A 27,179-nucleotide genomic window follows, 5' to 3' on the forward strand; every position below is an offset into this window, starting at 1 on the left:
GGTTTTCGAAGACGCCCAGGTGCCAGAATGTAGTCCGTCATGAGTTATTTTACGTGCCAGTAAATCTACCGACACGACACTGACATATTGGAGCATCTTTAAATACCACCGGACTGAGCCAGGATCGAACCTGGCAAGTTGGGGTCAGAAGGTCAGCGCCACTCAGCCTAGCCGAATGGACTTCCTTCCGCCCTTCAAATATCCGACTACTACTGATGAGTTTGAACCCACGAACTTGAGATCCGGAGGACAGCACTCTATCACTGATCCACGGATGGAGCTTTATAATCATTCATAAATATTTCTGATTTCATACTTTGTGAGAGTCCCAAGTTGTATGATGTGCTATGGATTCGCATTGTTCAAGATATTCCAACAGGTCTTGATGACGGCGCGATGATAACTATAAAGGTGATGATGAAGTTGAAGATGTCATTCCTCATCCAGGGTCACATTTGGTATATCACTTGTAAAGGTTTACATCGTTGGGTATTTTCCTGTCATCTCTCACAAGCCCATGGCCACTCTCAAGCAGGAGCTACTGGTAGGCGGATTAATTAGTACGCTAGATTCACGTGCAGCCACTAGTCAGGAAGTCTGTTACTGAAGAAAGCACGGAGTGGCGAAAGCATGTACCCAAGAGACAAACATGAATATCAATGCCATACACGGGATTCGAATGGCGACCTTAAATGGGATGCAGTAATCCCTTGGCTGGTTGACCTGAGGAACTCTACTTACTTCTGTAATCACGGGACGTAAATTACCTGACTGCTCTCACCTCGTGAACCAACTACACTTATGATGTTCTCACAGCTGCTTGTCTTTCGTATGTGAACATGGAACTCCTTGACAGGAGAAAAGGGGAAGAGGGTATAATAATAATAATAATAATAATAATAATAATAATAATAATAATAATAATAATAATAATACCCGCTGTCCGACTCCTTGGCTGAATGATCAGCATAGTACTCTTCGTATCAAAGGACCCGGGTTGGATTCCAGGCTGGGTGGGAGATTTTAGCCTTTAAATGGTTAATTCCATTGACTCGGGAACTGGGTTTCTGTGGTGTCCCCAATCCCTGCAACTCACACACTACACAGAACACTATACCCCACTACAAAAACATGCAGTTTCCTGTACACGGCAGAATGCCCCCCACCCTCGTTGGAGGATCTGGCTAACACGGCCTGCACCAGACTATTTATAGCCACACGAACTTATTATTATTATTATTATTATTATTATTATTATTATTATTATTATTATTATTATTATTATTATTATTATTATTATTATTATTATTGTTATTATTATTGAAAAGTCAACAGCGTTATTTTATTTTTTATTTTTGCTAGTGGCTTTACGTCGCGACAGCGTTATTTTTGGTCATGTAAAGAGAGAGAAATGGTTTTGCAGATCACTTTACATTTTCAATGTGTGTTTGTGCCTTTACTGGCTTGACCTGGTGTTTACAGTGTGCTATGTCTTCTGGTATGGGATAGATCAAATTTTTTACCTTAATTGATCTGTCTCAGTCTCATTATTCTTTCCACGAAATTAAAGTCACTGAGGTATGGGCGATGTTAGCAATGCCATTCCTTATGCAGGCAGTCCCTGTCATCAACAGTGTGAAAGTGTCACTCGACTCGCAGGGTCGCGGTCGATTGGTGAGTGCATTTCGGTGGGCTTGGCAGACTGATATATAATAGCAACTTCTGGCTCGGTGCGGAAAGCAATGGGAAACTACCCTACTTCACATTTCTCCAGTATGTCTCTTCAGTAACGCCTCGGCCATCTATGGCTGCTGATGAGGAGTTGTTACGGATTAAACCATCCTTCGGGCTTAATACTCAACATACAATTTTTGGCGTTTTTTTATACAATATATTCAACTATTTAATCTGGTTGGAAAAAACCTGTTTCAAAGGTATGTTTGTAAACGTCCATGTACTTCACTTGCTACGTCCCACTATGACGTACAGAATGTTTGTAAACGTCCATGTACTTCACTTGCTACGTCCCACTCTGACGTTCAGAATGTTTGATAACGTCCATGTACTTCACTTGCTACGTCCCACTCTGACGTTCAGAATGTTTGATAACGTCCATGTACTTCACTTGCTACGTCCCACTCTGACGTTCAGAATGTTTGATAACGTCCATGTACTTCACTTGCTACGTCCCACTCTGACGTTCAGAATGTTTGATAACGTCCATGTACCTCACTTGCTACGTCCCACGCTGACGTACAGCATGTTTGTTAACGTCCATGTACCTCACTTGCTACATCCCACGCTGACGTACAGTATGTTTATAAACGTCCATGTAGTTCACTTGCTACGTCCCACGCTGACGTACATCATGTTTGTTAACGTCCATGTACTTCACTTGCTACGTCCCACATTGACGTACAGCATGTTTATAAACGTCCATGTAGTTCACTTGCTACGTCCCACATTGACGTACAGCATGTTTGTAAACGTCCATGTACTTCACTTGCTACGTCCCACATTGACGTACAGCATGTTTATAAACGTCCATGTAGTTCACTTGCTACGTCCCACATTGACGTACAGCATGTTTGTAAACGTCCATGTAGTTCACTTGCTACGACCCATGCTGACGTACATCATGTTTGTTAACGTCCATGTACCTCACTTGCTACGTCCCACATTGACGTACAGCATGTTTGTAAACGTCCATGTAGTTCACTTGCTACGTCCCACATTGACGTACAGCATGTTTGTAAACGTCCATGTAGTTCACTTGCTACGTCCCACATTGACGTACAGCATGTTTGTAAACGTCCATGTAGTTCACTTGCTACGTCCCACATTGACGTACAGCATGTTTGTAAACGTCCATGTAGTTCACTTGCTACGTCCCACGCTGACGTACAGCATGTTTGTAAACGTCCATGTAGTTCACTTGCTACGTCCCACATTGACGTACAGCATGTTTGTAAACGTCCATGTAGTTCACTTGCTACGTCCCACATTGACGTACAGCATGTTTGTAAACGTCCATGTACCTCACTTGCTACATCCCACGCTGACGTACAGCATGTTTGTAAACGTCCATGTACCTCACTTGCTACATCCCACGCTGACGTACAGTATGTTTGTAAACGTCCATGTACCTCACTTGCTACATCCCACGCTGACGTACAGCATGTTTATGAACGTCCATGTACTTCACTTGCTACATCCCACGCTGACGTACAGCATGTTTGTAAACGTCCATGTACCTCACTTGCTACATCCCACGCTGACGTACAGTATGTTTGTAAACGTCCATGTACCTCACTTGCTACATCCCACGCTGACGTACAGCATGTTTATAAACGTCCATGTACTTCACTTGCTACATCCCACGCTGACGTACAGCATGTTTGTAAACGTCCATGTACCTCACTTGCTACATCCCACGCTGACGTACAGCATGTTTGTAAACGTCCATGTACCTCACTTGCTACATCCCACGCTGACGTACAGTATGTTTGTTAACGTCCATGTACCTCACTTGCTACATCCCACGCTGACGTACAGCATGTTTGTAAACGTCCATGTACTTCACTTGCTACATCCCACGCTGACGTACAGTATATTTGTTGCTCATTTTCTGTAAAGTTTATTCCTAAACACGGTTTTAATTATAATTTTTAAAACGTGAAATTTTGCATGGCAATGTATTTTATTTATATGAACTATATACTCAAAATACTTTTCTATGACGCAAGTAATTCAATTATTAAGGAATAATTACTAGTGCATAATTAGAAGCTGTTATGAAAGATAATGTTTAAGAAGAAAATTTCTGAAGGAATGTCTGTAGTAAGAGAGCATCAGAGAGAATCTGGAGCTCGATCTGTATTTATGTTGAATACACAGCAATTAACTACAAATTTAAACGACATGATATTAAAAGTGCATGAATACAAATAAAATACATAGGTATGCAGATACTATACAGAGAACATAACTTTCAGTACGGAAATAAATTGTTTTATTTTGCATTTAAACTCTTTCAGGCACAGTCTCCCAATGTGTTGGCTTCATGAGATTAAGACAGGTTCGTAAATATATTACTGAAGACAAGTGAAGCACGATGCCAGCGCAAAGAAGCTATACAGATGTTTCTGATGAAGGTAGGTGCTACAGTGGTAATACGAAAGCTATGATTCTGTGGCGATGGGCAGCTGTTGACTGCTTTAAGTTCTTAAAATTGTTATACTGGCTTCATCATCGGAATCATGAGCTAAATATAGTCATATAGTTTCTAAAGCACATTGTTCATATAAGTCTTTCAGTAAACGGATCGTGGAAACATTCAATACCGGGCGAGTTGGCCGGGCGTGTAGAGGCGCGCGGCTGTGAGCTTGCATCCGGGAGATAGTAGGTTCGAATCCCACTATCGGCAGCCCTGAAAATGGTTTTCCGTGGTTTCCCATTTTCACACCAGGCAAATGCTGGGGCTGTACCTTAATTAAGGCCACGGCCGCTTCCTTCCAACTCCTAGGCCTTTCCTATCCCATCGTCGCCATAAGACCTATCTGTGTCGGTGCGACGTAAAGTCCCTAGCAAAAAAAAAAAAAAGAAACATTCAATGAATTAGGTCTATAGTGTTTAAAGTACAAATTCCATTTAACTGCAGAAATGAATTTGTAACTTTAATAACATTTTATCAAGTAATTACTGGAGTTTCAGAAAATATGAACATCATTTCCGAAATGGTACTGAATGTATGCTAAGGACAAAATCTTTTATTCGGGTAGTTTTTCTAACTGCTAAAAGAAAACCGCAAATAAAGCTAGCAAGAGTTGTACCTCCATCTTCAATGTCTCATGGACATTGTTGCACGAGGTTTGAAAACAGGATCGTTTTCGTCGCTCTTGATAGTGTGGCAATGAAGGCGGAGTATGGGGCGGCTGGCAATAATGCCACCGAGAGATGATGATTGCGTCGCAGCGGTGACGATATGGATGGGACCATAGCTGAGGCTCGCAACGAGGAAGCTCCTAGAAGAATAGAAGCTGATTAACAATGGACCAGGTATCCAAAGTGCAACTACTAGAATATTGTACGGGTCTTTGTAAAAAGCGCAGCTGGCACACCCAGGTCAGTCTGGAGTCAGTCCTGAGCACGTCAATTGCGAGTGAAAGTGGGCTGTACGATACGGTCGCGAGTCCGTGACAAGTATTTCAGTGGGGGTGAGTCCCTCAGGAGTTCAGTGAGGCTTGCTGTTGCAAACTACTCTGGAACGACACTGCGGCGTGAACAAGTGTTTGACGCGGTGGTGTTCGTGTGCGTGTTACGATCGAGAGTAAAAACTGTTTGGAATGGAAGACTAAACACGAGTGAATTTGTGATTAACTGTAGACAGCAGTTCAATACCGGGCGAGTTGGCCGTGCGTGTAGAGGCGCGCGGCTGTGAGCTTGCATCCGGGTGATCGTGGGTTCGAGCCCCACTGTCGGCAGCCCTGAAGATGGTTTTCCGTGGTTTCCCATTTTCACACCAGGCAAATGCTGGGGCTGTACCTTAATTAAGGCCACGGCCGCTTCCTTCCAACTCCTAGGCATTTCCCATCCCATCGTCGCCATAAGACCTATCTGTGTCGGTGCGACGTAAAGCAAAAAAAAAAAAAAAAAAAAAAAAAAAAGCAGTTCAATATATTTAGTGCATAGTAAAACACCCTAGATTTTAGTTTTTAGTTTACAGAATCCTTAAAATTTGCGATAATAACAAGAAGGCAGTTTGATTTGAACATTTTTTTCCATTTAAACAACATTTTGTTTTCCGATCCTCACTGTCTTAAATTTAATTTATACTGTTAAACATTTTCTTTCATCAGTCCGGAGCCTTGTACGAATAGTCTCTGTGAAGACCTTCGGTTCCGAAGGTCCCGGGTTCGACTCCAGGATAGTTCGAGGATTTTCATCATGCCTGCTCAATTCTTCAGATTCCGGGAGTGAGGGTTCACGTTTGTCCCAGTGCACTCCTCTTCACACACACACACACACACACACACACACACACACACACACACACACACACACACACACACACACACACACACACACACACACACACACACACACACAGACCATGGAAACACGCAATAGTGAATACATCCCTCAAAGTAAGCTTGGCGACAAGGACATCCGGCTGTTAAACAGGGTAAGTCCACACGTGGGACGCAGTTCACACCCACGGCCCCACCAGGGTGCGTAGAAAGAGGAAGAAGAATTCTCTTTGATCTTCGTTCTAATGAGAGTAACATACAGTATGGGAAAAATAACGGCTCTCTGAGGAAAAATCCCACGTTGTTTAAAGAGTTGTAGGTTGTAATTTAAAAAAAAACCGCTATGACGTGGTACTATTGTGTTTTGCGTATGAACGGTACGTCAAGGTGACAATGGAAAAGGCTCCTTTCGATATTTCCGACTTTTTCATACCCGTGTTATCCCCATTCCGTCCCCATTGTAATTCCTTGATTCCAAACTGCCCAGATAGTTTTGCTAAACAGGAAGTCAGTGGATACAAAGAAGGAACACTCGATGATACGGGAAAGGACTCCTTTTGTAGTTTCAGAATTTTTCTGAAAAACGCTGTGGTAATTTTCGGTCACCAAATATTTCTGCACCCATGCGGCTTAAGGGATACCTGCATAACTTCTTAGGCGTTGTAGTCTTTGAGACATTTTTGTCTCGACAGAGGACAGAAGAACCGGCTGTTGTATCATACAAGTGAGGTTAATCCCCTGCCTTCATGGAGCAAGAGCTCCGAAAGGCTTTGGCCTATCAAGCGACCGCTGGCCAACCCTAAGGCCTGAAGATATATATTTGCTAATTGCTTTACGTCGCACCAACACAGATAGGTCTTATAGCGACGATGGGACAGGGAAGATCTAGGAGTGGGAAGGAAGCGGCCGTGGCCTTAATTAAGGTACAGCCCCAGCATTTGCCTGGTGTGAAAATGGAAAACCACGGAAAACCATTTTCAGAGCTGCCGACAGTGGGGTTCGAACCTACTATCTCCCGAATACTGGATACTGGCCGCACTTAAGCGACTACAGCTATCGAGCTCGGTAAGGCCTGAAGATTACGAGGTGTCCTGCGGTCGGCTCCACGGAACCTCTCGGCCGTTATTCTTGGCTTTATAGATCGGGGTTGTTATCTCACCGTCAGGTACCCCTTCACTTATAATCACTTAGGCAAAGTGGACCTCGAAGCATACCTCACATCAGGGGAAAAGTCCCTGACCTGGCCGAGAATCGAACCCGGGTCCTTTGGGTAAGGAGCAGGCACGCTATCCCTACATCACGGGACCGGCTTGATTACTGAGGTTACTTTTTTAAATGTATATCTTCATGTGAGATCTTAACCCTCGTTAAAAGTAGGAAAGCGGCCTAATTCGGTCATGCCTTCAGGAGTGACAAATACAGTCTGATACAACTGATAAGGCAGAAGGGAAACATTGACGTGGATGGAGAAGATTATTATGGACATGGAACCTACGACATCCATGGTACTGCAACTCTGGTACGGGACACTCAAAAAAGGGGAAAAATTACTCCATAATGGTTGCCAACCTTCTCTGAGGAGACAGCTCCAGATGAAGAATAAAAAGAAGAACTACTCTAATCAGAATTTTTAAAATATATATTATTTCATGAAGAAATGTTAAAACGTTTAAAGTTTCGAAGGGTCACCCCTCGTATTTTCGAACTTAACGGGCCGATCACATCCATTTATAGCTCCTTGAAATCATCATCATAATCACCGTCATAGTGCTCTTGACTACGTCTCATGCCATCTCTCGTTAAGCAGCAGCAACATAACTGGAATACGATTTCACTGGATAGGAACATGGAGCTAATCTATCCAAATCGAAAGAGTTTCCATCCATCAAACAAAGATGGAGAAAGGAAAAAAGATAAAAGACAGGTAACTGATACTATTACCGCGAAGTTGAAAGATAACAAGAATACCGAGCTCGATAGCTGCAGTCGCTTAAGTGCGGCCAGTACCCAGTATTCGGGAGATAGTAAATTCGAACCCCACTGTCGGCAGCCCTGAAAATGGTTTTCCGTGGTTTCCCATTTTCACACCAGGCAAATGCTGGGGCTGTACCTTAATTAAGGCCACGGCCGCTTCCACCCCACTCCTAGCCCTTTCCTGTCCCATCGTCGCCGTAAGACCTATCTGTGTCGGTGCGACGTAAAACAACTAGCAAAAAAAAAAAAAAAAAAGATAACAAGAATTGAGAAAGGGAGGTCAGATGGTAAAGTATATTCAAGAGGGGCCTAGCACAAGGAAGTGAAAGCAATGCCAGACAGGCAATGTCACACCATACAATGATTTACACGCATCTTTCTATGGCTGTCCTTGAGACAGAACCAAGTACCACAGAATAATTGATGAAACTTTCTACTGTTGTTAAAATAGTCTCTGACGACTGAGTTGATGACAGGATTGTAACAACTCTCTAACGCATCAAGACCTCAGTGTTTGGAGAATAATAATAATAATAATAATAATAATAATAATAATAATAATAATAATAATAATACCCGTGTGGGGATTTACCGGTTACCTCCATCGGGCGCGTCCCATTGGAATTGGGGAAGCTCGCTGGCTCTGCCGCCAGCAGAGTCAGAGGGTAGTGGGGAAATAAAATACCACCGTGAAAAAATCTGGTCCCTTGCCAGGGTTACGGCGAAGACAGGTAAATTACCAGAAGCCAGAAAACATCTTGAGGCAACCTCTAGGGCTAACAATCCTAGTTGTAAAGGGATGGATACCCGTCAAAAGCAAGGTCAAGTCAAAAAGCATTATGGCATAACATTTCAAGAAACATACCCCAGGGGGTAAATCTTCGGATAAATCCCTCGTCGTGAACGCCACGGCGCACGAGTCTCATTCGGATTCTGGGGGAGACTCGGCATCATGCAAGAGACGAGTCGGAGCGTCTCGGTGTACCCCGAAGAGTCAAAAACTCAGGCCAAAATCTAAAACCTTTCTAGCAACTTTCAACATAAATTCACTTACACAAACTGGCAAGCTGAAAACCCTCACCAAAGCTCTTCACGAAAATCAGATATCCACAATGGCCCTACAGGAAACAAGGTACCCAGATGAAGAGATTTTTGAATCCGAAGGCTACCGATTTTTCAAGAGCAAAGCGCAAAGAGGAATCCTCAATGGAGCTGTGATGCTTGGAACCGCGTTTGCTGTTAGAACCAAGATCCTTAAATCGGTTGCAAATTTCGAACCTGTGAATGACAGATTGTCTGTACTCACAATTAAATGCGCGAACAAAACCTACGCCTTAGTTAACGCACATGCTCCTACAAACGATAAGAACAAGTCTGATTCAGACGAAGTTGATAATTTCTGGGACCTACTGGATGAAAAATTAAACAAAATCCCCAAACACTATGTCAAGCTTCTTTTGGGTGACTTCAATGCCCAACTAGGTCGTGAACAGAAGTACAAGAAAGTTATAGGAAATTACCCTGCTCACAAAAGAACCAATCCCAACGGCAAAAGACTGGTGTCCATTTGCGAAAATCACAACCTGCAGGTCATGTCGACCCACTTTCGCCATCTACCCAGAAAGCAAATGACTTGGCGTTCTCCCGTCCAAGCTCTCGGAGAGTTCCAAATTGATCATGTTGCAATCTCCAGGAGAAACAGCCCTGAGATTATGAATGTCAAGGTAAAGAAAGGCATCAATGTGGCCTCAGATCATTATATGTCTCTTATCAAATTCAAACCAATTCCCGCAAACACAAGGAAGACAACCAAACAGATCACACGCTTCGACAATGATAAACTTCGGCAAAGGGTCGAGGAGTTCCAGGAGAAGGCTAGACCAAATGACTGTGACTTTAACAACGCCAAAAGTCTCCTTGTTGAGGCCGCCAAAGACGTTGCAGAAATCAAGAGGAGCAAAAAGCATGCCTTGTGGAATAGTACCTGCGAATCAGTCCTCCAAGAAAGACTCAATGCGTGGAAACAGTACTACTCTACGAAATCAGAAAATGATTGGGAAACCTACAAAACCCAACGTGTCCAAGCAGCTAGGGTGTTCAGAACTGAGAAACGTAAATACGAAAAATCTCTCATTGAAAAGATAGAACAAAACTTTAGGAAGAATGAAAGTAGAGAGTACTTCAAACGCAAACTCACTGGCTATAAACCACCATCTCTATGCTTTGAGCGAAAGGACGGCACACTGGCGACGTCAAATGAAGAAAATTGCAGCATTCTGGCAGATTACTTCAAGAATTTACTTAATTGCTCTAAACCGCAAAGCGCTATTGAGACCAAGGAACCCTTACTCAGGTACCCAGATTCCAGCCGACAGAGATGAAATTAAGAGCCACATTGCCCGTCTCAAAAATAACAAAGCGCCGGGGGAAGACTATGGAAATATGCCCCAGAGGAATCACTTGATATCTTGCAAAAGCAAATAGGAGAAATTTGGAACAAGGAGACCCTACCCGAAGATTGGAAAATAGCTTTGGTCCATCCATTACACAAAAAAGGCAGCATGAAGAACATCAGCAACTACAGAGGAATATCTTTGCTACCCGTGATTTACAAAATTCTATCACTTGCCATCCTGATGCGTTTGGAAGCACAAGTCGTACATCAAATACGTGAATACCAAGGAGGGTTCAGAAAAGGTCGCTCAACAGCTGAACAGATCCAAAATCTCAAAACGATCATCAGATATTGTACACTAAGGTCCAAGCAGTATGTGTCTGCCTTTGTGGACTTTAAGGAAGCGTACGACTCCATTGACCGGGAAGTCCTGCTAAACATCTTAAATGAATTTGGAGTTGATTTGAAACTGCTGGCATTAATGAGAGCTACCCTGACCGATACAAAATCCAAGGTGAAGTTCCACGGATGTCTCTCGCATTCCTTTGACATCAAAACAGGAGTCCGACAAGGTGATGGGCTATCCCCGATACTCTTCAGCTGTGTTCTTGAAAAGACCATCAGAACCTGGCGGGTGAGATTACAGGAAACCAACTACAGTCCATTGAGAATAGGAACCAAATCCAAGGGGATCGCAACAGACTGCTTAGCATTTGCCGATGATATTGCTGTTCTCTCAAACGACATAGAAACCGCTAGAGCTCAAGTTGAAATTTTAAGGGAAATTGCCGAACAAACTGGTTTGCAGATATCGTTTGAAAAAAAAAAACAAGTAATGACTAACATCAAAGAGGCTCCACCAAAACTCCATACAAAATACGGCGACATCACCCGAGTAGACGAATTCAAATACCTGGGTGAGATCATCATGAAAAATGGACTGGACAAAGAAGCACTTCAGGAGCGAGTACGCAAACTGGAAATAGCCTACCAAACATCCTGCACAATCTACAACAAAAAATGCCTTTCCCAAAACACCAAGATACGTCACTATGAAACAGTTCTGAAGCCAGTAGTTCTATATGCAGCCGAAACCCTGTCTCTAAATGCCAACAAAGGACTCCTTGAAGAACTGGAGAAAAGAGAACGCAAAATTGTGAGAGGAATCTGGGATGAAAGTACAGAAATGGAATCCATCAAAAAAGATCCAACAAGGATGTCTACAGCAAAATAGAGAAAATTACCGACACAATCAGAAAAAGACGGGCACGATTTTACGGTCATCTGAAAAGAATGAACGGAAGAAAGTTAACTAAAGAAATCTTTCACTATTTTGATTCAAACCCCAAAACCACAATTCCCTGGTTTAGAAATACCAAAGAAGACCTGCAAATGCTACATATCTCAGCTGAAGACGCCCTTAACAGAGATCTCTTCCGCAAGAAAATATTGACGAACGGGCTAAACCGAGATGAGCAACCGAAGAGAAGACACGGTTCCCCTTTGGACAGAGGAGCGTAAGCAGGCTCACTCACAAAGAATGAGGGAAATTTGGGCTCTAAAGAAGGCCAAGTTCAGTGTCAAATGCAACAAGACTTAACGTGGTCCTTGATGGCCGCAGCGAATTACATAATAATAATAATAATAATAATAATAATAATAATAATAATAATAATAATAATAATAATAATAATAATAATAATAATAATAATAATAATAATAATAATAATAATATCATCTAAACGTGGAAATACACTTGACACTATCTACAGTATATCATCATACTAATAGCCGCTCCTATCAGGGGTTTCCAATGGATCGGTCTCCTTATCAATTCATCAGAACAATGGTTTATTTTAAAAACACTCGAGATAATATCTTTAACCCTGTTTGGTATGTGGCTGTCAGCATGAGACTAATTTTGATTGTCTGACTTCATTGCGAAGAGTACAAGTGACAATTTATAATATTAATGGAGGAGATCAGTACTGAAAATGCAATTGCCGCATCGTGTTCTCGGCGATTGTCAGTAATTTCAGAAACTCTGGCGTTTCGTGAAAAATAGTACCTCTCGCACCAACTATCATTCCAATAAACTTCACATTGAATTACTTCGTATTTCGCCTCCAGATCTTGACAATGTGATTGATCGACATTTTTCATACATTTAGCGCTGCAGATAGACATTGATCTCCAAGCGGACTGTAGGGTCAATAACAAGACCAAATCGATAGCCGATTGATGACGATGATGCCAGGTCTTCTTGCAGAACAGTCTGGGGAAAGGCTTCGTACTCCGCTGTACACATCGTGCCCTGAAGGATACCAGCAACAAATAATCCAACTTGTTCTGGGGCAGATTATCCCACTCCTGGATAATAGCTTCAGATGTTAATAGGATGATTAGAACGGTAGACACTTGCTCTCTTCAGTTCAAGCGATGCTCGTTCAACACAGTTCATGTTCGCAAAATATGTCGGCCACACTATTCGCTGTATGCCACATGAGTGGTAGCAGACCGTGGTTACGATCCACGTATCTCTGACTGATTATCCACTAGTGTAAAGCTCTTACTCACAGTGGCAACAAACTTGTAACTTTAGGCTGGAGGATGTTATCTTTGTATACCAGACCAGTAATGTTATCCTTAATGGGAATTAGAAGCGAACGTCAACCAAATATGATCCCAGGGTGCGAAATCACGCGGGGTGGGGGAAAGGGACGTGGTGGTGGTGATTATTGTTTTAAGAGGAAGTACAACTAGGCAACCATCCTCTATATAACACTAATCAGAGGGGGAAAATGGAAGGGATCTGACACTTCGAATGAAGATAACGGCCAAAGAAAGACAAGGGCCACGAAAGGCGTGAAAATGAAAGACTCCCTACCCCTCGCAAGCGTCTGGGTCGGAAAAGAACGGGAGTTGGCCAAGAGAGGTCGGATAGGATATATGAAAGTAAGGATGCTGGCACAAGTAAGTGCAAGCCATGCCAGGACTCAGCTAAGGCCCCCGTGGTCGCCAACCCACGCTCCAAAGGTCATAGCCCCTGGAGCCCCTTTTCGTCGCCCCTTACGACAGGCAGGGGATACCGTGGGTGTTATTCTACCGCCCCCACCCACAGAGGGTGGGGAAAGGGAGGTTCCCCCCACCACCGACGATTTTATCTCAAAGGTTCCTCCCCACTAAAATTGCCCGGCGGGGATTCTTTCATTGTAAAATAATGAAGAAAATGTAGAACACGTATATTACTGAAACTAGCTGTAGGACGCGGCGTTGCACGGATAGTTTTCGATTTAATATTTGTATTACCACTCAGTTATATGTGAAGTGAATTTTTATAGAATTCCTTTTTGAGATGTTAATTTATATTTTACCATCTATTATGTAGTTTTGAAGTTATTCAGACGTGTTTGATTTCAAGTTTAAAAAAATTTAATTTCCATGTAAAACTTTGTCCTTGTGGAAGCCCGAACTGACTGGGAAGTATTTCATCCTTTCAAAAAAGTAATAAGTGATAACTAAATGTATACACCCGTAGTGCTATCGATATGATGTATACGATTTCAACTGTTATCGAGACTGCTACCAATCGGCCTTGCGACCCCAAAAGCAGCGGATTCAACACTAATCTTGGTCATTTTAGGCTATTTACTTTTAAGGCCCTCTCAGAACCCCGTCTCAATGGAGGCTGAACGTGTCTGTGTAAAATGCGTGTTTCTTTTGCGGCTTATTCAATGCCCCTGAAACATAGGTGTACGGTTCCCGGGTTAACTTTCCGTTCCAGTCTGGGAGATCATTGTTGAGAAAGGTATTTTTTCATGAACTATTGAATAATAGGATCTATTTTATTGTACTGCCACAAAGACAAAGCAAAGGATTAAAAAGATTAAGTATAAATATTTAGTACATAACATCGCTTAATGTCTGTTAGGTATTCAGCCCGAAGGCTGGTTTGATTCTCCACAGCTCCGCCAACAGTTGTCAGAGATAGCTAGGCGCCACTGAAGAGAAATACTAAGGAAATGAGGGGTGAGGTAATTTGCCGTGGCTTTCTTCACCGGGCCACTTAAAATAAATTACAAACTGTTTATATGTGTTCATTTGTGTTCGTACTATGCATTTACATGAGATTGGAATCTTCCTTTATGACTAACAATGGGAGGTCACGACGTCCGCATCACCGATTTTGTTCAAATTTTGTAGGTTGGTAGTACTACATGACAAAAACATACTGGCAAAGTAGCAGCGCGCAACTCTCAAACACTTTCGAAAAAAAAAGCTATTTTGAAAATGTCGAAAAAGTTAAGAGAGGTTTAGCATGTCAGGTACAATCAAGTGAGGTACTGTGGCGCGATGGTAGAGTGATTAAGGTTCTCATCTGCAGAGGAAAACTTACGTACGTATCAAGACTGCCGATGTTAAGTCCGTTGTCACCAAACACTATTTCAGGACTGTGGTCATGGAAAGTTTGGGGCAAAGCACACTGCTCGAGGAGAGGGGAGCGGAAGCATGGGAGGGACCTTGTGGAGCGTTGTGGATCTCTCCTATTGGATGACAGAGGCGAGTACACTGTACCGTGGAGAGGGGAGGGGGGGAGTATGGCGGAGCAAGTGGAGCGCTGTGGAAACTTCCATAAATATTGGAAAGGGGAGTGAAGGTTATTGACCTACTTCATGTTATAATGTACTTTTAATAATATGGATGAATGCAACTGAAGATTTTAGGTTAATAAAGTAGGGAATTGAAATAGAGACTATTAAAGGTTATTATTATTAAGATAAAAGCTAATTTAATGAGAAGTGTTGTACAGATGTTATGTGAGTAGCGGTAAGAGGGGGAATTTTTTAATGTGTATGGCCATTTAGGTTAGTTACATTAGCATTTTTGCGATGTAAATTTCTATTGCTTCCTTTATATTCAAAGATTTATTTTCGATGTGTAAATTTTTTAGATCATTGTTGATATCTGTGAAATGGTGTGAACAGTCGTATATGTGGTTCTTTGTATCTTGTGTGGAAATTGCGTTTCGTTTGATCTATATATGTGGCATTGCTGTTAGGTTCTTGACACTTGAGTTCATATACTCCTGACTTTGAGAATGGGTCCTTCTTGTTTAGGTTGCACTTGCTGATGTATCTCTGTAGTGTGTTATTCGTTCTAAAGGCTACTTTTAAACCTATTTTCTCGAAAATATTAGCTACTTTGTATGTGTTATTGTTAACGTAGTTGAGAACTACGTTTTTTCTTTGTCATGTGTGGTGGTTTCCCGGCGATTTGTTTAATGATTTTTACCTCTTCATTGAAATCCGTTGTGCTCATTGGTATGGAAATAGCTCTGTGTATCATTGTATTCAGTCCTCCTATTTTGTGTGTGTGGTTTGACTCGTTGTCAATAGTGTGCGACGTTTGAGTGGGCTTTCTGTATACTTTGTAAGATAGGTTGTCATTATTCCTGTTGATTGTGATGTCTAAATAGCTTATTTTCTTGTTCGTTTCTGGCTCCATTGTGAAACTGATGGACCTGTGTGAAGAGTTTAGTGTGTTTAATAACTGGTGTGCATTAGTGATGTCATTATCATATATGCATATGACGTCATCCACGTATCTGCTCCAGTGTAAGATTCCTTTTGAATGATGGCCAATTAAGAAAATGTTTTCGAAGTTGTTCAGAAAAATGTTTGCTATTATACGTGATAATGGCGAGCCCATGGCTAACCCTTCCTTTTGGCAATATATTTTGTCATTGAAAGCAAAAGCAGTTTTGGTGTTGTGTTGTTCTAAGAAGGGTAATAATTTCTTTGGTTTCTTGTAGATAAGTGTTTCTTTTAAGATTTTTGACAATTTTAATGGATTCATCTATTGGTATGTTGGTGTACATGTTGGTGATGTCAAAGGATATCATACGGGTGCTCTCTGTTATTTTAAGTTTATTTAGTTCTTTAATCAATTCTAGACTGTTTTTAACTGATCTGTCTACTAAGTCGACCCTAGAAAATATGGCTTCATTCTTTAAAAAACCTCTCTGCTATCATTTCATCTCATCTGTCAGTCATTAATCATTGCCCCAGAGGAGTGCGACAGGCGTCGGAAGCCGGCACAGTTCCTATCCTCGCCGCAAGTTTGGAGCTTTATTCATCCCATCCCTGACCCGGTCATTGACTGGAAAACAGGTTGAAGGTTTTCATTTTTCTTACTAGCAAATCTACCCGAGGTTTGCTACAGTATTCTACCTTGTATGCGGATTTCTACGTAAATTACTGTATACGCAGTAAGGTTATATTAAATTGTATGTCTCTTATCGTTCTGTTTTTACTAATTCTGAAAGAAAAACCCTTTGATTTTGTTTAAAAAGTGAGCAGCTGGCAAGTGCCGAGCTCCATAAATTGAAAAAAAATGACCAGGAAGAAACAGTACATAGACAAGTAACTGAAAAACCTTGGTTCTTATTAATCTGTTGAAAAACATTGTGTTCTTAGGTTGTATTATGACTTTTGTATATGGATTTTCTTTTCTTTGAAGCAGACAATTATTAAGAAAAATAGCATTGGCCTACGTCACAAAGATAACTTCCTAAAACAAGAAATGGAAACCTTAACCAATTGTACTATTAACCGCTATGAGTTTTTGCAACAAAAAAATGCTGCTGGTTATTTCTTCACCTGAGAAGTGCAATGTTTACTTTTATTTTATCTGACTGTTAATGGTGGTAATCACACAGATTTTTAACCAGTAGGCAATCCGAAGTCTGTGGAAAAGGTAGTGGCTCCACATAGTAGAATTAATTCGGTCATGCCCTTCCATAAAACACAGAAATCAGTACGGACGTTCCTTTCGTTACAAGTCAGGAATCGATTTGAATGTAGCCAATGCTATTTCCTACTGGGGCATGCTTTATATTTCATAATGGTGAAATCTCGCACAACTTGGCGCTCACTCTCGGAAAGAATGGCCGCTGCTGACGTACTGTAAGAAAATTCACTTCCGTGTCACGTTCCTCTTCATATCAACGACGTGTGGACACGCGCGCTGACAAACGCTATTTATAAAGTAAGATATTTGAATATTAGAATTAGGTTATCACACACTGTATCTTGGTATTATACTCCTGTCATTCAACGAGCTGATCTCGTTCTGTCGATACGAGAAAGCAGTACAAGATATATTCCTGGGCGCGTTCGCAAGCGTGGGATGGTACTAGCTAGGGGAAGCCCCATTGTAGCACTATCAACACGCTGTGCTTGTCTTATTGGCATTACAAGAGGAATGGCCTGCATCCATAGATAAAGCTCTTACAATGTAAGACTGTTACTCTAACTTGACAGCAGTGCTAGATAACAGCTATATCTAGTAGGGGATGCTGATAAAAGAAAGTAGAGGATCATCAGCTCTCGGATTTAAGTGTTGGTTAATGCCGAGCTTGATGTTTAAGTAATTAGTCCACGGACTCGTTAAATGCAGCTTTCCATGCTACCCTATCCTGCCCTAAGCTTTCCATTTGTACGCAACTACTATATCCTACATCTACTCTAATCTGTTTGCCATATTCATCCCTTGCTCTACCCCCCATGGCACTACAGCCCTTGAAGGAACTTGGCCTACCAAGCGACCACTGTTCAGCCCGAAGGCCTGCAGATTACGAGGTGTCGTGTGGTCAGCATGACGAATACTCTCGGCCGTTATTCTTGGCTTTCTAGACCGGGGCCGCTATCTCACCGTCAGATAGCTCCTTAATTCTAATCACGTAGGCTGAGTGGACCTCGAACCAGCCCTCAGGTCTAGGTAAAAATCCCTGTCCTGGCCGGGAAACGAACCCGGGTCCTTCGGGTAAGAGGCAAGCACGCTACCCCTACACCACGGTCTTACCGCCTACACTTTCCTCAAAAACTAACAAGTTCTGGGTGCCTTAAGATGTATCCTATAATTCTGTATCTTCTGGTTCATTTTCACCAAATCGTTCTCCTCGCACCAATTCTATTCGGCATTTCCTCTTTCGTGATTTGATCTACCCATCTCATCTTCAACATACTTCTGTAATACCACATTTCAAAAGCTTCTCTTTCTTTCTGAGCTAGTTACTGTCCGAGTTTCACTTCCATACAATGCTACGATACAGGCTGAAGTTTCCAGAAACATCTTTCTAATTTGTATATCAATGTTTGAAGTGAGCAAATCTATTGTCTTTAGAAATGCCTTCATTACTTGTGTTAGTTTGCATTTTATGTCCTGCTTACTTCTACCATCGTCGGGAACAATATTCTCGTTATCTGCAGAGCTTCAGGTTGAGCAGTGGTCACCTGTTAGGCGAAAGCCCGTCAGGGCTGTAGTGCCATGGGGTTTAAGTAACGATATCCATCCACTTCCTCTAAGACTTCAATTTCCTAATCCAACCTTTCCTGCAACACTTGACTTCGTTCAGCTTACTTCATTACTTCTGTTATGGAATTAATAATTTAATTTCATCTCATACTGAAAATCTGAGGGAGTTTGGAATGGCAATTAGTAAAAAGAAAACTGTAGTCATAAACTGTGGAAAAGAGAAAAAGAGAAGCCAAGTGAGCATAGACGGAGAACGGTTAGAGAATGTAGAACAGTTAAAATATCTGGGTAGTATTATTGATAGAAGTAATGAAATCAACCCTGAAATTAACAACAGTTTAAGTAAAGGTACAGCACTTTATCATCAAGTCAGAGAGCTTTTGCCGGGCTGAGTGGCTCAGACGGTTAAGGCGCTGGCCTTCTAACCCCAACATGGCAGGTTCGATCCTGGCTCAGTCCGGTGGTATTTGAAGGTGCTCAAATACGACAGCCCCGTGTCGGTAGATTTACTGGCACGTAAAAAGAACTCCTGCGGGACTAAATTCCGGCACCTCGGCGTCTCCGAAGATCTTAAAAAGTAGTTAGTGGGACGTAAAGCAAATAACATTATTATCAGAGAGCTTTTATGGAATGACAAAGTACCCTAGAGAAGGAAATTAATATTATATAAACAGTATTTCATACCAATTGTAACATACGGTAACTAATAAGAGATAAGATAGCAAGATTCAAGCAGTAAAAATGAATTTTTTAAGGACATCAGTAAAAAAAACCAAGAAGATTTATAATTCAAAATATTAAAATCAGGGAAGAGCTAAATATAGAACCGTTAGTACAGAAGATACAGAAAGCAAGATGAGAAGGTTCGGGACATGTTAAAAGAATGGGAAAGGAACGGGTAGCAAGAACGAAATTCGAAAGAGAAGTTAAGGGAAATAGACCAGTTGGAAGACCGAGAAGAAGGTGGATGGATCAGATTTGGAAGGACATTAGAGAAGCTGGATTGGATGAGGCGGAAGTAATGGAGCAGGAAAAGTGGAAGGACAGAAAGGCGTGGAGGAGGCTTGTTAACCACACACACTGGAGTAGGACATTGATGATGATGATGATGATTATGATTCCTTCTCCAAGTCTGTGTCCATACCATACTACTACTACTACTTAGCAGTAGTGTAGTAGTATGACTTCAACTGTACGGCCAGTCGTCTTAGCACCGAAACAATTTTTTTCGGGGTATTTGTTTTACGTCGCACCGATAAAAACAGGGGCGAAGATAGGATAGGATAGGGCTGATGTTTGGAAGGGAGCGACTGTGGCCTTAATTAAGGTGTGAAAATTGAAAACCATCTTCTGGGCTGTGGACAATGGGATTCGAACCCACAATCTTCCGAATGCAAGCTCACAGTTACGTGACCCAAAACCACGTGACCAGCTAGCTCGGTGAAATTAAAAAAAATTACTACCTCTAACTACAGACATAAGCTGGAATATTCAAATATGTTACGCGTATGTTTGTATTCAAATGTAATCAATTTTCTTGGGAAACCTATGAATGATGAGCAAGAATTTGTTTTGAATGGTTGGGTCAATGGTTTACAGGTAGACGCAATTTGAAAAGAGTGATAGTTCAAACGATATTCTTGATAGTGCTGTGGATATATGAAGATGACTCTGTCGGTATATGAGACAAAGGAAAGTTCTCACCTGTCCTCTTTAATGTCACCAAGCTTTCGCTGAAATCTATTACAGCTTTAGTGTCGACACAGCAGCGCAGCCAGGATCGGCCGTTTGGGGATACGGGGAGGGGGGGGGGGTCATAGTTGCAGAATGATGATATAACACACGGAAGATGATGGTGCTTGTAGAGTGCGTGCGTGCAAGACTTGCCATTATATCTACTGATACAAGTGAATTATGTTGATACTCAGATTGCAGTACACTACCAAATTTTATATTAAAATACAGATCAAGATCAGATTAAATGCAGATCATTTATGAGTGTTTGATTTGATCTCTGAATATAAAAACAGAAAGCTACTAAACCATGATTGTTTATGAAACATAAAAAATATCAAATAATATTAGCTATTTGAATTGTGCGCCTGCATAGGGACTTAAACAATGTAGTGAGATGGACAGTAGACAATGGTGTGAATGTAAATCGGATGAAAAGTCAAGTTAAAAGTTTCACAAAGAGGAATAATCCTCTCAGTTTTAATTATTGTGTTGATGGGGTGATAGTATTTCATGGGGAACAATGCAAGTACCTAGGTGTTAATATAAGGAATGATCTTCATAGGGGTAATCATATTAACGGAATAGTTACAGATTCCTTCGCATGGTTATGAGAGTATTTAGGGATTGTATTAAGGATGTAAAGGAGAGGGCGTAGAAGTCCCCGGTAAGACCGAGAGGATGGCTCCAGTGTAGGGGACCGTCACCAGGACTGTTTGATGCGATAACTGGAAAAAATTCAAAGGAAAGTAGCTCGATTTGTTCTGAGTGATTTCCGACAAAAGAGTAGTGTTAGTAAAATTTTCAATTTTTCAATTGGGACTGGGAAGACTTGGGAGTAAGGAGACGACATACTCGATTAGGTGACATGTTTCTAACTGTCAGTGGTGAGCTGGCGTGGAATGACATAAGTAGAAGAATAAGCATGAATGGAGCTTTGAAAAGTGTGAAAGCCGGGATGAGTGGCTCAGACGGTTGAGGCGCTGGCCTTCTGATCCCAACTTGGCAGGTTCGCTCCTGGCTCAGTCCGGTGGTACTTGAAAGTACTCAAATACGTCAGCCTCGTATCGGTAGATTTACTGGCACGTAAAAGAACTCTTGCGGGACTAAATTCCGGCACCTCGGCGTCTCCGAAAACCATAAAAGTAGTTAGTGGGACGTAAAGCAAATAACATTATTATTAAAAAAGTGTGAAAGATCAGAACATGAAGATAAAGTTGGAATTCAAAGGGGCAGATTGGGGCAAATATTCATTTATAGGACGAGAAGTAAGGGACTGGAATAAATTATCAAGGGAAATGTTCGATAAATGTCCAAGTTCTTTAAAAATATTTAAGAAAAAGCTATGTAAACAATTATAAATAAATGTAAAGATGAGGTAAACAAGTGATTGAGAATCTGCCACCTGGGCGACCACCCTAAATGTAGGTCATTGATTGATTGATTGATTGATTGATTGATTGATTGATTGATTGAATAGATCAAGGTCAACCGATTTACAGCGAATGGTCTGTTCAGTTTACAATCTAAAATCAAACTTTGGAAGCTTTTTAGAAAATAGATTCAACAGATCTGTTGGTTCTATAATGATGTCTCTGAATGTTTATTGTTTATTGTCCGTTTATGTTTATTTTCTTTTTGCAAAATTTCCATTGGGGGGAGGGTCTAAACCCGCAGTAACTTCCTTGGCTACGTCCCTGCGTTTACACAATCATATGACAGAATTTATCAGGCTAAGTAACAAAACTACATTGCTCGTGCTTATTACTGTAATTCGCAATGTTAACTTACTCCATTATTTTATTTTTTTATCATTTTCCAAATAGAAACATACTGGAATTTTAATTCTTGGAATCCTTGCTATAGCAATGTATACATAAAGACAGCAGTGCCATTAGCGTTATATTCACGGGTAGGTGACACTTTCCATGGATAAGGAGCGGTTCAGAAATGAACTAAGAATTAAATTGTCGCTTTGTCTAGATAGGATGCTGAAACATGGATTGTGTATCCGCTTAATGTACCCTTAATGAAGGTGTGTTCATAAGTTTCTGTATATCATGCTGAGGTCCACTGATGATCAACATGCAGTGAAATGCCGTAATGAAATGAAATGGCGTATGGCTTTTTTTAGTGCCGGGAGTGTCCGAGGACAAGTTCGGCTCGCCAGATGCAGGTCTTTTTATTTGACACCCGTAGGCGACCTGCGCGTCGTGATGAGAATGAAATGATGATGAAGACGACACATACACCCAGCCCCCGTGCCAGTGAAATTAACCAATCATGGTTAAAATTCCCTACCCTACCGGGAATCGAACCCGGGACCCCTGTGACCAAAGGCCAGCACGCTAACCATTTAACCATGGAGCCGGACAGTGAAATGCCGTGTGTCAGGGTGAGACAGCCGCACAGGCAAACCAGCGATTTTGAAGGATGTCAAACACGAGAATATAGCCTCTGTGGCTCAGACGGCAGCGCGTCGGCCTCTCACCAATGAATACCGTGGTTCAAATCCCGGTCACTCCATGTGAGATTCGTGCTGAACAAAGCGGAGGCGGGACAGGTTTTTATCCGGCTACTCCGGTTTTCCCTGTCATCTTTCATTCCAGCAGCACTCTCCATTCTCATTTCATAGCATCTATCAGTCATTAATATATCACTTTGAGAGTGGCGACCCCATCGTGATGTAACCGTTCATCACCATGCCATAGGCATGTTAGGAGGTTTAATTATATATGCCGTTTTCCGCAACATTCCGCGACATATAATGTAGTAATTAGCAGTCTACATGCCGAACCGGGGTGTGATTTGCGATACCCTAGCCCGAAGGGAGCAGTTTTCTGCGCTGTAACGAGAAAAGGATAGCGCATTACCGCTGGACCTTGAAATCGCGCTCTCTTTTCGTGTGAGCGAGGAGGAGAGATGACGCTACGCGTGGAAATGTAGGTTGTCGGAGAGTGGGCTGAGTTAATGTGTGTTAACCTCTGAGAAATAAATGCCCTCTACTAATTCAACACCGCATTCATTGGTGCCACTTCACTATAATTTACTAAAAAGAGGAAGAAGAGGAACACCTTCATCTGAAATAATTTTTGGAAATTTATGAGTCAGGTCTCATTCGAACCGATGTATTTAATGTTAATTGTTGATGCATATAAATGCAATACTTTAATGGTGGATCGGTAATGACGCTTGTCATACAGCAGTACGCAGATTAAAGATGACTGCTGAAATTTGGCAACGTGCGGAAAAAAGTGGGAGATCTTGCGTGATGAATCATGACGCGTGATTTTCTAAAAGGACGCTTTTGAGATTGTGAATGACCCACTGATCGCTTTAGTTTTATATGTGATCAGTAGAAAGTAGAGGTCACAAGCTATAATTTGAGTGTTTTCACGTCGCTGAATGATTCCGATTACCGGACCTTCAAATTCAGCAGGGGCATAATTTACCTCCCCCCTGATCATTTTGTCCGGAGGCTATAAGTAGAGCCAGGACCAAGATACAGTATCTTATTGTCATTTGTGTAGCTGCAGTACTAACACGTTAGGAGTGAACTTGGATATCAGTTTATGAAGTGTTGTGTCGTAGAAGAAAAACACATCAGTGCGATGTAAAATATCGCGAAATAAGCCGTGTGGTACCAGATAATGTACAGTATGGATGAATAGAAGCCTTATCTCAACATTTTATGTTTTAAATAAGAACAACAGTCAGTTGCAGCTCATGATGCAATCATCAGTGAAAGGGCAAACGCGGCAGGTTGTTTAGAGGTAGTGAGACAGCTAATGACGTTCAGTAATTAATAATAACTGATCCAAAGCATTTAAGAGTGAGTGACGTTCAGCAAAAGTTAAAGAACTATTCCTGATAAAATTAGCGTTTGCATACTCTATGGACACTCGTGGTGATAAACTGTGTGATTAATGGGGAAATGAACAGTGATTTCTACAAACTTGCCATTATTTGCATTAATCTATTTAAAGTTAGTGGTGGATTTTATCATCAGTAGATTCCTTTGAAAGTACATAAACAGTGCTTAATAACTAATTCCACATTTTTCCTGTATGTTCGTGCGTGGTCGTCGAACCCCGAGATCTGGAGTCTACAAGAATCGCGCCTAAGTGCCTGCAGTCATTTCTACAGGAAACGTCTAGAGATTCAACTAAGAAGACCACAGTTCGAGACATAGATCGTGGTAGTATGAAGAGGAACCAAGGACTATCAAAGAGAAGACCGCTCATCATGACGGAGTAAAAATCTAAGAGGTACCTCGAGATGACGGCAAACCATACCCAGCATTTGATAAGTACATATTTGAATGTATTAAACCACGAGATGTGCATGCCAGTAGCAATTCTTATTTTTGTAAATATTAGAATGTTATAATTAATAACAATATTAAATGTAGGGAACACTATACGCGTGTGACTGGGAAAAGACTATTTATTATTTTAATTAGGATTTTCAAGTGATTTAAGAATAATCTTTGATATTTAGCAGGCTTATTTGCATGAATTATTATGTTGATTCCATAAATTCTTAGTGTATATGAAGCACATATTTGGGAAGAATAGCGATTTAGCTAAACTTATATCTCTTCGTAACGTTATTTTCTGGTAAAGATTTTCATAGTAGTTTGAATATAAACTATATGTTTGCTTCAAGGTAATTCAGGTATTTATAAATCCCGTATGATAATAGATGATCATTGAAGATGTCTCAAACCGAGGTATTATGTGGATTATATAGATATGCGAGAAGAATTAAATAACCTGTCTTCTCTGTAAATTAATAGAACGGATTTGAGATGCGGTGGTATGATATGGAAGAGTGAAGCTGTAACATGTTGTGGTATTGGAATGATAAAAGATAATAATAATTATGGCTGTTGTGATATATTGAATTAGGCTGAATATATAGCCAGATATGAATTTAATAATGTTAATGTATTACTCTCACATTATAGAATCCTACTTTCGTTATATTTTATGTAGTGCCTATTTTTCTTTTTCGAACATTCCAATGCCCGTATACTTCATGAGTTCAGCCGGTTACGAAATGAAAGTAGTTAGGACGAGACTTCAAACCTGGTAAGTGACTTCTGGAGGTTCTCATCCAACTATTGCATCTATACATCTGTTTGTGAAACCAAATTATGTAATAGCTGCCTTATATTACCCAGTATGGGTACAGTACTAATAGCCTGTATCCGCTTCATTCATTCCATCCCTGACCCGGCCAATGACTGGAAAACAGGTTGTAGGTTTTCATTTTTTCAAACACGAGAGACCGGACAGTCTTTGCGCGGTGTGTAGGCTGCAGCATGTCTGTCGTGTCCAGAATCTCCTGGGAATACTTTAGTAATTAGAAGGGAAAATAAGGTTCTAGTTGCCAGGAGGAAATCATGACGAGAGAAGATAGTCGTCTTAAGGGATAGATTTTGTGCATCGTACAGCACAAACAAAAGTGTAAAACAATAGCGAACCATTACACTTTCCCCTATGTCAGCTGTTACAGGACGTAGCCGTTTATTACAGTCTGGGCAATGTGCATATTGGCTCCTCAGCCGGCTACTACTGAGCACATGGCTTCAGTGGTGTAACGAACGGATTGATAGTGTGATGAATGTAGTCATTTTATTTCTTTGGAAGAATCGGACTTCTATTTAGGCGAAAAATCACAATCTGTGTAAGCAGAGGTATGGAGAAAAGAAGTTCGACTGAATACATTCTCATCAGCCAAATTGCATCCACATGCGGCGTTCTGATCTGGGATGCCATCGAGTACAACAGTGGATCACCACTATGAAGAGTCACTCATGTTTACACTATTCTACGACCAGTCGTATTTCCATTTTTAGAACGAAACTTCAGAGCCATATTTCAGAAGAACAGTGCCAGACGGCAGTCTGCACCACCATTATATGCTTTCTTCCTTAGACGTACAGTCGCTCAAAAAGAGATTGGCCGCATGGTATTACGTGAGTTCCTCGCAGGCACATTTTTCTCAGATACACTTGAACCTATATTGTAACCGTATCGGTCACGCATATAATTAATTGAAAAATTGATTTAGACAATGGAAACTTTTATCAAGCTCTTTTGTCCATATTGGAGTGAAGCTGCATCAGATTGCACGACACCTTCGACTTGGTGGTGCAAACACGAATCCGTCATAGCTGGAGAGATCCCCAGAAAGAGAGCGAGCTATGAAAAGGAAGGAAAATATATAGCAATAACTCCGCCCACTAAAATGGTCGAAACATGGTAATGCCATATTTAAAATTATAGGACTGGCCAATTATATGAAGGAACACTATGGTAGTTCAGGTTATAGGATGCTGTCGTATGGTTCTATGGGGAAATGGCGTGGGCGGTATGATTGGAATATGTATATGTTTGTTGCAATTATCCACAGTGTTTGTATCTACATGGGAGGTGAATAATATTTTGATAACAATCAAAATTAAGTCATAAAATATTAAATACAAGGAACATAAAATACATTCACTCATTCTTTCTCTCTTTTGTTTTGAACAAAATTGTTGTTATAAAGGCGGATATTCATTTTCTTTGAAATATTTGCATTGTTCTTCACAAGAAATAGCTGACTGAATGTTTCATTTGCTAGTTGAATGTGTCTTTTTGAAATTTTTCTGCAACTACTTTCGTAAAATCCTACTTGTAACGAATTTTGAAATTACATTAAATAAATTCGAGAAATGTGTC

Source organism: Anabrus simplex, chromosome 1 (genome assembly GCF_040414725.1).
Source record: "Anabrus simplex isolate iqAnaSimp1 chromosome 1, ASM4041472v1, whole genome shotgun sequence".
Lineage (NCBI taxonomy): Eukaryota > Metazoa > Arthropoda > Insecta > Orthoptera > Tettigoniidae > Anabrus > Anabrus simplex.